This window comes from Lepidochelys olivacea, assembly GCF_965140295.1.
Source record: "Lepidochelys olivacea isolate rLepOli2 genome assembly, chromosome: 16".
In the NCBI taxonomy this organism is placed as follows: domain Eukaryota; kingdom Metazoa; phylum Chordata; order Testudines; family Cheloniidae; genus Lepidochelys; species Lepidochelys olivacea.
In genome coordinates this window covers 434,663-450,676 of record NC_140426.1, presented here as the reverse complement: position 1 = coordinate 450,676, position 16,014 = coordinate 434,663, and positions in this window count along the sequence as shown.

The following is a 16,014-nucleotide window of genomic DNA, read 5'->3' as shown; positions in this document are numbered from 1 at the left end:
GGGAGTTCTTTTGGAGGAGAAGGTATTTGTGTGTGTTTGGTTTTGTATTGTTAGTATCTGTATGTGTAGGCTCTTTGTGCTGGGAGAGAAGCTGAGCCCTGATTAGGGGGCGGGGCTTCCCTGACTAGGGGTCCTATAAAGGTAGCAGCCTGTCAGGCAGCGGCACAGGAGCTAGCACACAGAGATGTAAACAGAGGAGTTTGAGTGGGAGTTCTGTTGGTGGAGAAGGTATTTGTGTGTGTGTTTGGTTTTGTGTTGGTAGTATCTGTATGTTTTGGGGCTTTGTGCTGGGAGAGAAGATGAGCCCTGATTAGGGGGCGGGGCTTCCCTGACTAGGGGTCCTATAAAGGTAGCAGCCAGTCAGGCAGCGCCACAGGAGCTAGCAAACAGAGCTGTAAACAGGGGAGTTTGAGTGGGAGTTCTGTTGGAGGAGAAGGTATTTGTGTGTGTTTGGTTTTGCATTGGTAGTATCTGTATGTGTAGAGGCTTGGAGGGGCTTTGTGCTGGGAGAGAAGCTGAGCCCTGACTAGTGGGCGGGGCTTCCCTGACTAGGGATCCTATAAAGGTAGCAGCCAGTCAGGCAGCCGCACAGACAGCTGCAGCGGCACAGGAGCTAGCAAACAGAGCTGTAAACAGGGGAGTTTGAGTGGGAGTTCTGTTGGAGGAGAAGGTATTTGTGTGTGTTTGGTTTTGTATTGGTGGTATCTGTATGTGTAGAGGCTTGGAGGGGCTTTGTGCTGGGAAAGAAGCTGAGCCCTGAGTAGTGGGCGGGGCTTCCCTGACTAGGGGTCCTATAAGGTTGCAGCCAGTCAGGCAGCGGCACAGGAGCTATCAAACAGAGCTGTAAACAGGGGAGTTTGAGTGGGAGTTCTGTTGGAGTAGAAGGTATTTGTGTGTGTTTGGTTTTGTATTGGTAGTATCTGTGTGTGTAGGGGCTTTGTGCTGGGAGAGAAGCTGAGCCCTGATTAGGGGGCGGGGCTTCCCTGACTAGGGGTCCTATAAAGGTTGCAGCCAGTCAGGCAGCGGCACAGGAGCTATCAAACAGAGCTGTAAACAGGGGAGTTTGAGTGGGAGTTCTGTTGGAGGAGAAGGTATTTGTGTGTGTTTGGTTTTGTATTGGTAGTATCTGTGTGTGTAGGGGCTTTGTGCTGGGACAGAAGCTGAGCCCTGATTAGGGGGCGGGGCTTCACTGACTAGGGGTCCTATAAAGGTCGCAGCCAGTCAGGCAGCGGCACAGACAGCTGCAGCGGCACAGGAGCTAGCAAACAGAGCTGTAAACAGGGGAGTTTGAGTGGGAGTTCTGTTGGAGGAGAAGGTATTTGTGTGTGTTTGGTCTTGTATTGGTAGTATCTGTATGTGTAGAGGCTTCGAGGGGCTTTGTGCTGGGAGAGAAGCTGAGCCCTGATTAGGGGGCGGGGCTTCCCTGACTAGGGGTCCTATAAAGGTAGCAGCCAGTCAGGCAGCCGCACAGACAGCTGCAGCGGCACAGGAGCTAGCAAACAGAGCTGTAAACAGGGGAGTTTGAGTGGGAGTTCTGTTGGAGGAGAAGGTATTTGTGTGTGTTTGGTTTTGTATTGTTAGTATCTGTATGTGTAGGGGCTTTGTGCTGGGAGAGAAGCTGAGCCCTCATTAGGGGGCGGGGCTTCCCTGACTAGGGGTCCTATAAAGGTAGCAGCCAGTCAGGCAGCGGCACAGGAGCTAGCAAACAGAGCTGTAAACAGGGGAGTTTGAGTGGGAGTTCTGTTGGAGGAGAAGGTATTTGTGTGTGTTTGGTTTTGCATTGGTAGTATCTGTATGTGTAGAGGCTTGGAGGGGCTTTGTGCTGGGAGAGAAGCTGAGCCCTGACTAGTGGGCGGGGCTTCCCTGACTAGGGATCCTATAAAGGTAGCAGCCAGTCAGGCAGCCGCACAGACAGCTGCAGCGGCACAGGAGCTAGCAAACAGAGCTGTAAACAGGGGAGTTTGAGTGGGAGTTCTGTTGGAGTAGAAGGTATTTGTGTGTGTTTGGTTTTGTATTGGTAGTATCTGTGTGTGTAGGGGCTTTGTGCTGGGAGAGAAGCTGAGCCCTGATTAGGGGGCGGGGCTTCCCTGACTAGGGGTCCTATAAAGGTTGCAGCCAGTCAGGCAGCGGCACAGGAGCTATCAAACAGAGCTGTAAACAGGGGAGTTTGAGTGGGAGTACTGTCGGAGTAGAAGTTATTTGTGTGTGTTTGGTTTTGTATTGGTAGTATCTGTGTGTGTAGGGGCTTTGTGCTGCGACAGAAGCTGAGCCCTGATTGGGGGGCGGGGCTTCACTGACCAGGGGTCCTATAAAGGTAGCAGCCAGTCAGGTAGCGGCACACACAGCTGCAGCAGCACAGGAGCTAGCAAACAGAGCTGTAAACAGGGGAGTTTGAGTGGGAGTTCTTTTGGAGGAGAAGGTATTTGTGTGTGTTTGGTTTTGTATTGTTAGTATCTGTATGTGTAGGGGCTTTGTGCTGGGAGAGAAGCTGAGCCCTGATTAGTGGGCGGGGCTTCCCTGACTAGGGGTCCTATAAAGGTAGCAGCCAGTCAGGCAGCGGCACAGGAGCTAGCAAACAGAGCTGTAAACAGGGGAGTTTGAGTGGGAGTTCTGTTGGAGGAGAAGGTATTTGTGTGTGTTTGGTTTTGTATTGGTAGTATCTGTATGTGTAGAGGCTTCGAGGGGCTTTGTGCTGGGAGAGAAGCTGAGCCCTGATTAGGGGGCGGGGCTTCCCTGACTAGGGGTCCTATAAAGGTAGCAGCCAGTCAGGCAGCCGCACAGACAGCTGCAGCGGCACAGGAGCTAGCAAACAGAGCTGTAAACAGGGGAGTTTGAGTGGGAGTTCTGTTGGAGGAGAAGGTATTTGTGTGTGTTTGGTTTTGTATTGTTAGTATCTGTATGTGTAGGGGCTTTGTGCTGGGAGAGAAGCTGAGCCCTGATTAGGGGGCGGGGCTTCCCTGACTAGGGGTCCTAGAAAGGTAGCAGCCAGTCAGGCAGCGGCACAGGAGCTGGCAAACAGAGCTGTAAACAGGGGAGTTTGAGTGGGAGTTCTGTTGGAGGAAAAGGTATTTGTGTGTGTGTTTGGTTTTGTATTGGTGGTATCTGTATGTGTAGAGGCTTGGAGGGGCTTTGTGCTGGGAAAGAAGCTGAGCCCTGATTAGTGGGCGGGGCTTCCCTGACTAGGGGTCCTATAAGGTTGCAGCCAGTCAGGCAGCGGCACAGGAGCTATCAAACAGAGCTGTAAACAGGGGAGTTTGAGTGGGAGTTCTGTTGGAGTAGAAGGTATTTGTGTGTGTTTGGTTTTGTATTGGTAGTATCTGTGTGTGTAGGGGCTTTGTGCTGGGACAGAAGCTGAACCCTGATTAGGGGGCGGGGCTTCACTGACTAGGGGTCCTATAAAGGTAGCAGCCAGTCAGGCAGCGGCACAGACAGCTGCAGCAGCACAGGAGCTAGCAAACAGACCTGTAAACAGGGGAGTTTGAGTGGGAGGAGAAGGTATTTGTGTGCTTTTGGTTTTGTATTCTTAGTATCTGTATGTGTAGGGGCTTTGTGCTGGGAGAGAAGCTGAGCCCTGATTAGGGGGCGGGGCTTCACTGACAAGGGGTCCTATAAATGTAGCAGCCAGTCAGGCAGCGGCACAGACAGCTGCAGCGGCACAGGAGCTAGCAAACAGAGCTGTAAACAGGGGGTTTGAGTGGGAGTTCTGTTGGAGGAGAAGGTATTTGTGTGTGTTTGGTTTTGTATTGGTAGTATCTGTATGTGTAGGGGCTTTGTGCTGGGAGAGAAGCTGAGCCCTGATTAGGGGGCGGGGCTTCCCTGACTAGGGGTCCTATAAACGTTGCAGCCAGTCAGGCAGCGGCACAGGAGCTATCAAACAGAGCTGTAAACAGGGGAGTTTGAGTGGGAGTACTGTTGGAGTAGAAGGTTTTTGTGTGTGTTTGGTTTTGTATTGGTAGTATGTGTGTGTGTAGGGGCTTTGTGCTGAGACAGAAGCTGAGCCCTGATTAGGGGGCGGGGCTTCACTGACTAGGGGTCCTATAAAGGTAGCAGCCAGTCAGGTAGTGGCACAGACAGCTGCAGCAGCACAGGAGCTAGCAAACAGAGCTGTAAACAGGGGAGTTTGAGTGGGAGTTCTGTTGGAGGAAAAGGTATTTGTGTGTCTGTTTGGTTTTGTATTGGTGGTATCTGTATGTGTAGAGGCTTGGAGGGGCTTTGTGCTGGGAAAGAAGCTGAGCCCTGATTAGGGGGCGGGGCTTGACTGACTAGGAGTCCTATAAAGGTAGCAGCCAGTCAGGCAGCGGCACAGACAGCTGCAGCGGCACAGGAGCTAGCAAACAGAGCTGTAAACAGGGGAGATTGAGTGGGAGTTCTTTTGGAGGAGAAGGTATTTGTGTGTGTTTGGTTTTGTATTGGTGGTATCTGTATGTGTAGGGGCTTTGTGCTGGGAGAGAAGCTGAGCCCTGATTAGGGGGCGGGGCTTCCCTGACTAGGGGTCCTATAAAGGTTGCAGCCAGTCAGGCAGCGGCACAGGAGCTATCAAACAGAGCTGTAAACAGGGGAGTTTGAGTGGGAGTACTGTCGGAGTAGAAGGTATTTGTGTGTGTTTGGTTTTGTATTGGTAGTATCTGTGTGTGTAGGGGCTTTGTGCTGAGACAGAAGCTGAGCCCTGATTGGGGGGCGGGGCTTCACTGACTAGGGGTCCTATAAAGGTAGCAGCCAGTCAGGCAGCGGCACAGGAGCTAGCACACAGAGATGTAAACAGGGGAGTTTGAGTGGGAGTTCTGTTCGAGGAGAAGGTATTTGTGTGTGTTTGGTTTTGTATTGTTAGTACCTGTATGTGTAGGGGCTTTGTGCTGGGAGAGAAGCTGAGCCCTGATTAGGGGGCGGGGCTTCCCTGACTAGGGGTCCTATAAAGGTAGCAGCCAGTCAGGCAGCGGCACAGGAGCTAGCACACAGAGATATAAACAGGGGAGTTTGAGTGGGAGTTCTGTTGGAGGAGAAGGTATTTGTGTGTGTTTGGATTTGTATTGGTAGTATTTGTATGTGTAGAGTCTTTGTGCTGGGAGAGAAGCTGAGCCCTGATTAGGGGGCGGGGCTTCCCTGACTAGGGGTCCTATAAAGGTAGCAGCCAATCAGGCAGCGGCACAGACAGCTGCAGCGGCACAGGAGCTAGCAAACAGAGCTGTAAACAGGGGAGTTTGAGTGGGAGTTCTTTTGGAGGAGAAGGTATTTGTGTGTGTTTGGTTTTGTATTGTTAGTATCTGTATGTGTAGGGGCTTTGTGCTGGGAGAGAAGCTGAGCCCTGATTAGGGGCGAGGCTTCCCTGACTAGGGGTCCTATAAAGGTAGCAGCCAGTCAGGCAGCGGCACAGGAGCTAGCAAACAGAGCTGTAAACAGGGGAGTTTGAGTGGGAGTACTGTTGGAGGAGAAGGTATTTGTGTGTGTGTTTGGTTTTGTATTGGTAGTATCTGTGTGTGTAGGGGCTTTGTGCTGGGACAGAAGCTGAGCCCTGATTAGGGGGCGGGTCTTCCCTGACTAGGGGTCCTATAAAGGTAGCAGCCAGTCAGGCAGCGGCACAGACAGCTGCAGCGGCACAGGAGCTAGCAAACAGAGCTGTAAACAGGGGAGTTTGAGTGGGAGTACTGTTGGAGGAGAAGGTATTTGTGTGTGTGTTTGGTTTTGTATTGATAGTATCTGTATGTGTAGGGGCTTTGTGCTGGGAGAGAAGCTGAGCCCTGATTAGGGGGCGGGGCTTCCCTGACTAGGGGTCCTATAAAGGTAGCAGCCAATCAGGCAGCGGCACAGACAGCTGCAGCGGCACAGGAGCTAGCAAACAGAGCTGTAAACAGGGGAGTTTGAGTGGGAGTTCTTTTGGAGGAGAAGGTATTTGTGTGTGTTTGGTTTTGTATTGGTAGTATCTGTATGTGTAGAGGCTTGGAGGGGCTTTGTGCTGGGAAAGAAGCTGAGCCCTGATTAGGGGGCGGGGCTTCCCTGACTAGGGGTCCTATAAAGGTAGCAGCCAGTCAGGCAGCGGCACAGGAGCTAGCAAACAGAGCTGTAAACGGGGAGTTTGAGTGGGAGGAGAAGGTATTTGTGTGTCATTGGTTTTGTATTGTTAGTATCTGTATCTGTAGGGGCTTTGTGCTGGGAGAGTAGCTGAGCCCTGATTAGGGGGCGGGGCTTCACTGACTAGGGGTCCTATAAAGGTAGCAGCCAGTCAGGCAGCGGCACAGACAGCTGCAGCGGCACAGGAGCTAGCAAACAGAGCTGTAAACAGGGGAGTTTGAGTGGGAGTTCTGTTGGAGGAGAAGGTATTTGTTTGTGTTTGGTCTGTACTGGTAGTACCTGTATGTGTAGGGGCTTTGTGCTGGGAGAGAAGCTGAGCCCTGATTAGGGGACGGGGCTTCACTGACTAGGGGTCCTAGAAAGGTATCAGCCAGTCAGGCAGCGGCACAGACAGCTGCAGCGGCAGAGGAGCTAGCAAACAGAGCTCTAAACAGGGGAGTTGGAGTGAGAGTTCTTTTGGAGGAGAAGGTATTTGTGTGTGTTTGGTTTTGTATTGGTAGTATCTGTATGTGTAGAGGCTTGGAGGGGCTTTGTGCTGGGAAAGAAGCTGAGCCCTGATTAGGGGGCGGGGCTTCCCTGACTAGGGGTCCTATAAAGGTAGCAGCCAGTCAGGCAGCGGCACAGGAGCTAGCAAACAGAGCTGTAAACAGGGAGTTTGAGTGGGAGTTCTGTTGGAGAAGAAGGTATTTGTGTGTGTTTGGTTTTGTATTGGTAGTATCTGTATGTGTAGGGGCTTTGTGCTGGGAGAGAAGCTGAGGCCTGATTAGGGGGCGGGGCTTGACTGACTAGGGGTCCTATAAAGGTAGCAGCCAGTCAGGCAGCGGCACAGACAGCTGCAGCGGCACAGGAGCTAGCAAACAGAGCTGTAAACAGGGGAGTTGGAGTGAGAGTTCTGTTGGAGGAGAAGGTATTTGTGTGTGTTTGGATTTGTATTGGTAGTATTTGTATGTGTAGAGGCTTTGTGCTGGGAGAGAAGCTGAGCCCTGATTAGGGGGCGGGGCTTCCCTGACTAGGGGTCCTATAAAGGTAGCAGCCAGTCAGGCAGCGGCACAGGAGCTAGCAAACAGAGCTGTAAACAGGGGAGTTTGAGTGGGAGTTCTTTCGGAGGAGAAGGTATTTGTGTGTGTTTGGTTTTGTATTGTTAGTATCTGTATGTGTAGGGGCTTTGTGCTGGGAGAGAAGCTGAGCCCTGATTAGGGGCGAGGCTTCCCTGACTAGGGGTCCTATAAAGGTAGCAGCCAGTCAGGCAGCGGCACAGGAGCTAGCAAACAGAGCTGTAAACAGGGGAGTTTGAGTGGGAGTACTGTTGGAGGAGAAGGTATTTGTGTGTGTGTTTGGTTTTGTATTGGTAGTATCTGTGTGTGTAGGGGCTTTGTGCTGCGACAGAAGCGGAGCCCTGATTAGGGGGCGGGTCTTCCCTGACTAGGGGTCCTATAAAGGTAGCAGCCAGTCAGGCAGCGGCACAAACAGCTGCAGCGGCACAGGAGCTAGCAAACAGAGCTGTAAACAGTGGAGTTTGAGTGGGAGTTCTGTTGGAGGAGAAGGTATTTGTGTGTGTTTGGTTTTGTATTGGTAGTATCTGTATGTGTAGGGGCTTTGTGCTGGGAGAGAAACTGAGCCCTGATTAGGGGGCGGGGCTTGACTGACTAGGGGTCCTATAAAGGTAGCAGCCAGTCAGGCAGCGGCACAGACAGCTGCAGCGGCACAGGAGCTAGCAAACAGAGCTGTAAAGAGGAAAGTTGGAGTGGGAGTTCTGTTGGAGGAGAAGGTATTTGTGTGTGTTTGGATTTGTATTGGTAGTATCTGTATGTGTAGAGGCTTTGTGCTGGGAGAGAAGCTGAGCCCTGATTAGGGGGCGGGGCTTCCCTGACTTGGGGTCCTATAAAGGTAGCAGCCAGTCAGGCAGCGGCACAGACAGCTGCAGCGGCACAGGAGCTAGCAAACAGAGCTGTAAACGGGGAGTTTGAGTGGGAGGAGAAGGTATTTGTGTGTGTTTGGTTTTGTATTGTTAGTATCTGTATGTGTAGGGGCTTTGTGCTGGGAGAGAAGCTGAGCCCTGATTAGGGGGCGGGGCTTCACTGACTAGGGGTCCTAAAAAGGTATCAGCCAGTCAGGCAGCGGCACAGACAGCTGCATCGGCACAGGAGCTAGCAAACAGAGCTGTAAACAGGGGAGTTTGAGTGGGAGTTCTGTTGGAGGAGAAGGTATTTGTGTGTGTTTGGTTTTGTATTGGTGGTATCTGTATGTGTAGGGGCTTTGTGCTGGGAGAGAAGCTGAGCCCTGATTAGGGGGCGGGGCTTCCCTGACTAGGGGTCCTATAAAGGTTGCAGCCAGTCAGGCAGCGGCACAGGAGCTACAAACAGAGCTGTAAACAGGGGAGTTCGAGTGGGAGTTCTGTTGGAGGAGAAGGTATTTGTGTGTGTTTGGTTTTGTATTGGTGGTATCTGTATGTGTAGGGGCTTTGTCCTGGGAGAGAAGCTGAGCCCTGATTAGGGGGCGGGGCTTCCCTGGCTAGGGGTCCTATAAAGGTAGCAGCCAGTCAGGCAGCGGCACAGGAGCTAGCAAACAGAGCTGTAAACAGGGGAGTTTGAGTGGGAGTTCTGTTGGAGGAGAAGGTATTTGTGTGTGTTTGGTTTTGTATTGGTGGTATCTGTATGGTAGAGGCTTGGAGGGTCTTTGTGCTGGGAGAGAAGCTGAGCCCTGATTAGGGGGCGGGGCTTCACTGACTAGGGGTCCTATAAAGGTAGCAGACAGTCAGGCAGCGGCACAGGAGCTAGCACACAGAGATGTAAACAGGGGAGTTTGAGTGGGAGTTCTGTTGGTGGAGAAGGTATTTGTGTGTGTGTTTGGTTTTGTATTGTTAGTATCTGTATGTGTAGGGGCTTTGTGCTGGGAGAGAAGATGAGCCCTGATTAGGGGGCGGGGCTTCACTGACTAGGGGTCCTAAAAAGGTATCAGCCAGTCAGGCAGCGGCACAGACAGCTGCATCGGCACAGGAGCTAGCAAACAGAGCTGTAAACAGGGGAGTTTGAGTGGGAGTTCTGTTGGAGGAGAAGGTATTTGTGTGTGTTTGGTTTTGTATTGGTGGTATCTGTATGTGTAGGGGCTTTGTCCTGGGAGAGAAGCTGAGCCCTGATTAGGGGGCGGGGCTTCCCTGACTAGGGGTCCTATAAAGCTAGCAGCCAGTCAGGCAGCGGCACAGGAGCTACAAACAGAGCTGTAAACAGGGGAGTTCGAGTGGGAGTTCTGTTGGAGGAGAAGGTATTTGTGTGTGTTTGATTTTGTATTGGTGGTATCTGTATGTGTAGGGGCTTTGTCCTGGGAGAGAAGCTGAGCCCTGATTAGGGGGCGGGGCTTCCCTGACTAGGGGTCCTATAAAGGTAGCAGCCAGTCAGGCAGCGGCACAGGAGCTAGCACACAGAGATGTAAACAGGGGAGTTTGAGTGGGAGTTCTGTTGGTGGAGAAGGTATTTGTGTGTGTGTTTGGTTTTGTATTGGTAGTATCTGTATGTTTTGGGGCTTTGTGCTGGGAGAGAAGATGAGCCCTGATTAGGCGGCGGGGCTTCCCTGACTAGGGGTCCTATAAAGGTAGCAGCCAGTCAGGCAGCGGCACAGGAGCTAGCAAACAGAGCTGTAAACAGGGGAGTTTGAGTGGGAGTACTGTTGGAGTAGAAGGTATTTGTGTGTGTTTGGTTTTGTATTGGTAGTATCTGTGTGTGTAGGGGCTTTGTGCTGGGACAGAAGCTGAGCCCTGATTAGGGGGCGGGGCTTGACTGACTAGGGGTCCTATAAAGGTCGCAGCCAGTCAGGCAGCGGCACAGACAGCTGCAGCGGCACAGGAGCTAGCAAACAGAGCTGTAAACAGGCGGGTTTGAGTGGGAGTTCTGTTGGAGGAGAAGGTATTTGTGTGTGTGTTTGGTTTTGTATTGGTAGTATCTGTTTGTGTAGAGGCTTGGAGGGGCTTTGTGCTGGGAGAGAAGCTGAGCCCTGATTAGGGGGCGGGGCTTCCCTGACTAGGGGTCCTATAAAGGTTGCAGCCAGTCAGGCAGCGGCACAGGAGCTACAAACAGAGCTGTAAACAGGGGAGTTCGAGTGGGAGTTCTGTTGGAGGAGAAGGTATTTGTGTGTGTTTGGTTTTGTATTGGTGGTATCTGTATGTGTAGGGGCTTTGTCCTGGGAGAGAAGCTGAGCCCTGATTAGGGGGCGGGGCTTCCCTGGCTAGGGGTCCTATAAAGGTAGCAGCCAGTCAGGCAGCGGCACAGGAGCTAGCAAACAGAGCTGTAAACAGGGGAGTTTGAGTGGGAGTTCTGTTGGAGGAATAGGTATTTGTGTGTGTTTGGTTTTGTATTGGTGGTATCTGTATGGTAGAGGCTTGGAGGGTCTTTGTGCTGGGAGAGAAGCTGAGCCCTGATTAGGGGGCGGGGCTTCACTGACTAGGGGTCCTATAAAGGTAGCAGACAGTCAGGCAGCGGCACAGGAGCTAGCACACAGAGATGTAAACAGGGGAGTTTGAGTGGGAGTTCTGTTGGTGGAGAAGGTATTTGTGTGTGTGTTTGGTTTTGTATTGTTAGTATCTGTATGTGTAGGGGCTTTGTGCTGGGAGAGAAGATGAGCCCTGATTAGGGGGCGGGGCTTCCCTGACTAGGGGTCCTATAAAGGTAGCAGCCAGTCAGGCAGCGGCACAGGAGCTATCAAACAGAGCTGTAAACAGGGGAGTTTGAGTGGGAGTACTGTTGGAGTAGAAGGTATTTGTGTGTGTTTGGTTTTGTATTGGTAGTATCTGTGTGTGTAGGGGCTTTGTGCTGGGACAGAAGCTGAGCCCTGATTAGGGGGCGGGGCTTCACTGACTAGGAGTCCTATAAAGGTAGCAGCCAGTCAGGCAGCGGCACAGGAGCTACAAACAGAGCTGTAAACAGGGGAGTTCGAGTGGGAGTTCTGTTGGAGGAGAAGGTATTTGTGTGTGTGTTTGGTTTTGTATTGGTAGTATCTGTATGTGTAGAGGCTTGGAGGGGCTTTGTGCTGGGAAAGAAGCTGAGCCCTGATTAGGGGGCGGGGCTTCCCTGACGAGGGGTCCTATAAAGGTAGCAGCCAGTCAGGCAGCGGCACAGGAGCTACAAACAAAGCTGTAAACAGGGGAGTTCGAGTGGGAGTTCTTTTGGAGGAGAAGGTATTTGTGTGTGTTTGGTTTTGCATTGGTAGTATCTGTATGTGTAGAGGCTTGGAGGGGCTTTGTGCTGGGAGAGAAGCTGAGCCCTGATTAGTGGGCGGGGCTTCCCTGACTAGGGATCCTATAAAGGTAGCAGCCAGTCAGGCAGCCGCACAGACAGCTGCAGCGGCACAGGAGCTAGCAAACAGAGCTGTAAACAGGGGAGTTTGAGTGGGAGGAGAAGGTATTTGTGTGCTTTTGGTTTTGTATTCTTAGTATCTGTATGTGTAGGGGCTTTGTGCTGGGAGAGAAGCTGAGCCCTGATTAGGGGGCGGGGCTTCACTGACAAGGGGTCCTATAAATGTAGCAGCCAGTCAGGCAGCGGCACAGACAGCTGCAGTGGCACAGGAGCTAGCAAACAGAGCTGTAAACAGGGGAGATTGAGTGGGAGTTCTGTTGGAGTACAAGGTTTTTCTGTGTGTTTGGTTTTATATTGGTAGTATGTGTGTGTGTAGGGGCTTTGTGCTGAGACAGAAGCTGAGCCCTGATTAGGGGGCGGGGCTTCACTGACTAGGGGTCCTATAAAGGTAGCAGCCAGTCAGGTAGTGGCACAGACAGCTGCAGCAGCACAGGAGCTAGCAAACAGAGCTGTAAACAGGGGAGTTTGAGTGGGAGTTCTATTGGAGGAAAAGGTATTTGTGTGTCTGTCTGGTTTTGTATTGGTGGTATCAGTATGTGTAGAGGCTTGGAGGGGCTTTGTGCTGGAAAAGAAGCTGAGCCCTGATTAGGGGGCGGGGCTTGACTGACTAGGGGTCCTATAAAGGTAGCAGCCAGTCAGGCAGCGGCACAGACAGCTGCAGCGGCACAGGAGCTAGCAAACAGAGCTGTAAACAGGGGAGATTGAGTGGGAGTTCTTTTGGAGGAGAAGGTATTTGTGTGTGTTTGGTTTTGTATTGGTGGTATCTGTATGTGTAGGGGCTTTGTGCTGGGAGAGAAGCTGAGCCCTGATTAGGGGGCGGGGCTTCCCTGACTAGGGGTCCTATAAAGGTTGCAGCCAGTCAGGCAGCGGCACAGGAGCTATCAAACAGAGCTGTAAACAGGGGAGTTTGAGTGGGAGTTCTTTTGGAGGAGAAGGTATTTGTGTGTGTTTGGTTTTGTATTGTTAGTATCTGTATGTGAAGGGGCTTTGTGCTGGGAGAGAAGCTGAGCCGTGATTAGGGGACGGGGCTTCACTTACTAGGGGTCCTAGAAAGGTATCAGCCAGTCAGGCAGCGGCACAGACAGCTGCAGCGGCACAGGAGCTAGCAAACAGAGCTCTAAACAGGGGAGTTGGAGTGAGAGTTCTGTTGGAGGAGAAGGTATTTGTGTGTGTTTGGTTTTGTATTGTTAGTATCTGTATGTGTAGGGGCTTTGTGCTGGGACAGAAGCTGAGCCCTGATTAGGGGGCGGGGCTTCCCTGACTAGGGGTCCTATAAAGGTACCAGCCAGTCAGGCAGCGGCACAGGAGCTAGCACACAGAGATGTAAACAGGGGAGTTTGAGTGGGAGTTCTGTTGGAGGAGAAGGTATTTGTGTGTGTTTGGTTTTGTATTGTTAGTACCTGTATGTGTAGGGGCTTTGTGCTGGGAGAGAAGCTGAGCCCTGATTAGGGGGCGGGGCTTCCCTGACTAGGGGTCCTATAAAGGTAGCAGCCAGTCAGGCAGCGGCACAGGAGCTAGCAAACAGAGCTGTAAACAGGGGAGTTTGAGTGGGAGTTCTTTTGGAGGAGAAGGTATTTGTGTGTGTTTGGTTTTGTATTGTTAGTATCTGTATGTGAAGGGGCTTTGTGCTGGGAGAGAAGCTGAGCCGTGATTAGGGGACGGGGCTTCACTTACTAGGGGTCCTAGAAAGGTATCAGCCAGTCAGGCAGCGGCACAGACAGCTGCAGCGGCACAGGAGCTAGCAAACAGAGCTCTAAACAGGGGAGTTGGAGTGAGAGTTCTGTTGGAGGAGAAGGCATTTGTGTGTGTTTGGTTTTGTATTGTTAGTATCTGTATGTGTAGGGGCTTTGTGCTGGGACAGAAGCTGAGCCCTGATTAGGGGGCGGGGCTTCCCTGACTAGGGGTCCTATAAAGGTACCAGCCAGTCAGGCAGCGGCACAGGAGCTAGCACACAGAGATGTAAACAGGGGAGTTTGAGTGGGAGTTCTGTTGGAGGAGAAGGTATTTGTGTGTGTTTGGTTTTGTATTGTTAGTACCTGTATGTGTAGGGGCTTTGTGCTGGGAGAGAAGCTGAGCCCTGATTAGGGGGCGGGGCTTCCCTGACTAGGGGTCCTATAAAGGTAGCAGCCAGTCAGGCAGCGGCACAGGAGCTAGCAAACAGAGCTGTAAACAGGGGAGTTTGAGTGGGAGTTCTGTTGGAGAAGAAGGTATTTGTGTGTGTTTGGTTTTGTATTGATAGTATCTGTATGTGTAGGGGCTTTGTGCTGGGAGAGAAGCTGAGGCCTGATTAGGGGGCGGGGCTTGACTGACTAGGGGTCCTATAAAGGTAGCAGCCAGTCAGGCAGCGGCACAGACAGCTGCAGAGGCACAGGAGCTAGCAAACAGAGCTGTAAACAGGGGAGTTTGAGTGGGAGTTCTGTTGGAGGAGAAGGTATTTGTGTGTGTTTGGATTTGTATTGGTAGTATTTGTATGTGTAGAGGCTTTGTGCTGGGAGAGAAGCTGAGCCCTGATTAGGGGGCGGGGCTTCCCTGACTAGGGGTCCTATAAAGGTAGCAGCCAGTCAGGCAGCGGCACAGGAGCTAGCAAACAGAGCTGTAAACAGGGGAGTTTGAGTGGGAGTTCTGTTGGAGGAGAGGTATTTGTGTGTGTGTTTGGTTTTGTATTGGTAGTATCTGTATGTGTTGGGGCTTTGTGCTGGGAGAGAAGCTGAGCGGTGATTAGGGGGCGGGGCTTCCCTGACTAGGGGTCCTATAAAGGTAGCAGCCAATCAGGCAGCGGCACAGACAGCTGCAGCGGCACAGGAGCTAGCAAACAGAGCTGTAAACAGGGGGGTTTGAGTGGGAGTTCTGTTGGAGGAGAAGTTATTTGTGTGTGTTTGGTTTTGTATTGGTATTATTTGTATGTGTCGGGGCTTTGTGCTGGGTGAGAAGCTCGGCCCTGATTAGGGGGCGGGGCTTCCCTGACTAGGGGTCCTATAGACGTAGCAGGCAATCAGGCAGCGACACAGACAGCTGCAGCGGCACAGGAGCTAGCAAACAGAGCTGTAAACAGGGGAGTTTGAGTGGGAGTTCTGTTGGAGGAGAAGGTATTTGTGTGTGTTTGGTTTTGTATTGGTAGTATCTGTGTGTGTAGGGGCTTTGTGCTGGGAGACAAGCTGAGCCGTGATTAGGGGCGGGGCTTCACTGACTAGGGGTCCTATAAAGGTAGCAGCCAGTCAGGCAGCGGCACAGGAGCTAGCAAACAGAGCTGTAAACAGGGGAGTTTGAGTGGGAGTTCTTTTGGAGGAGAAGGTATTTGTGTGTGTTTGGTTTTGTATTGGTAGTATCTGTGTGTGTAGGGGCTTTGTGCTGGGAGAGAAGCTGAGCCGTGATTAGGGGCGGGGCTTCACTGACTAGGGGTCCTATAAAGGTATCAGCCAGTCAGGCAGCGGCACAGACAGCTGCAGCGGCACAGGAGCTATCAAACAGAGCTGTAAACAGGGTAGTTTGAGTGGGAGTACTGTTGGAGTAGAAGGTATTTGTGTGTGTTTGGTTTTGTATTGGTAGTATCTGTGTGTGTAGGGGCTTTGTGCTGGGACAGAAGCTGAGCCCTGATTAGGGGGCGGGGCTTGACTGACTAGGGGTCCTATAAAGGTCGCAGCCAGTCAGGCAGTGGCACAGACAGCTGCAGCGGCACAGGAGCTAGCAAACAGAGCTGTAAACAGGCGGGTTTGAGTGGGAGTTCTGTTGGAGGAGAAGGTATTTGTGTGTGTGTTTGGTTTTGTATTGGTAGTATCTGTATGTGTAGAGGCTTGGAGGGGCTTTGTGCTGGGAAAGGAGCTGAGCCCTGATTAGGGGGCGGGGCTTCCCTGACTAGGGGTCCTATAAAGGTAGCAGCCAGTCAGGCAGCGGCACAGGAGCTATAAACAGAGCTGTAAACAGGGGAGTTCGAGTGGGAGTTCTGTTGGAGGAGAAGGTATTCGTGTGTGTTTGGTTTTGTATTGGTAGTATCTGTATGTGAAGGGGCTTTGTGCTGGGAGAGAAGCTGAGCCGTGATTAGGGGGCGGGGCTTCACTTACTAGGGGTCCTAGAAAGGTATCAGCCAGTCAGGCAGCGGCACAGACAGCTGCAGCGGCACAGGAGCTAGCAAACAGAGCTGTAAAAAGGGGAGTTTGAGTGGGAGTTCTGTTGGAGGAGAAGGTATTTGTGTGTGTTTGGTTTTGTATTGGTGGTATCTGTATGTGTAGGGGCTTTGTCCTGGGAGAGAAGCTGAGCCCTGATTAGGGGGCGGGGCTTCCCTGGCTAGGGGTCCTATAAAGGTAGCAGCCAGTCAGGCAGCGGTACAGGACCTCGCAAAAAGAGCTGTAAACAGGGGAGTTTGAGTGGGAGTTCTGTTGGAGGAGAAGGTATTTGTGTGTGTTTGGTTTTGTATTGGTGGTATCTGTATGGTAGAGGCTTGGAGGGTCTTTGTGCTGGGAGAGAAGGTGAGCCCTGATTAGGGGGCGGGGCTTCACTGACTAGGGGTCCTATAAAGGTAGCAGCCAGTCAGGCAGCGGCACAGACAGCTGCAGCGGCACAGGAGCTAGCAAACAGAGCTGTAAACAGGGGAGTTGGCGTGGGAGTT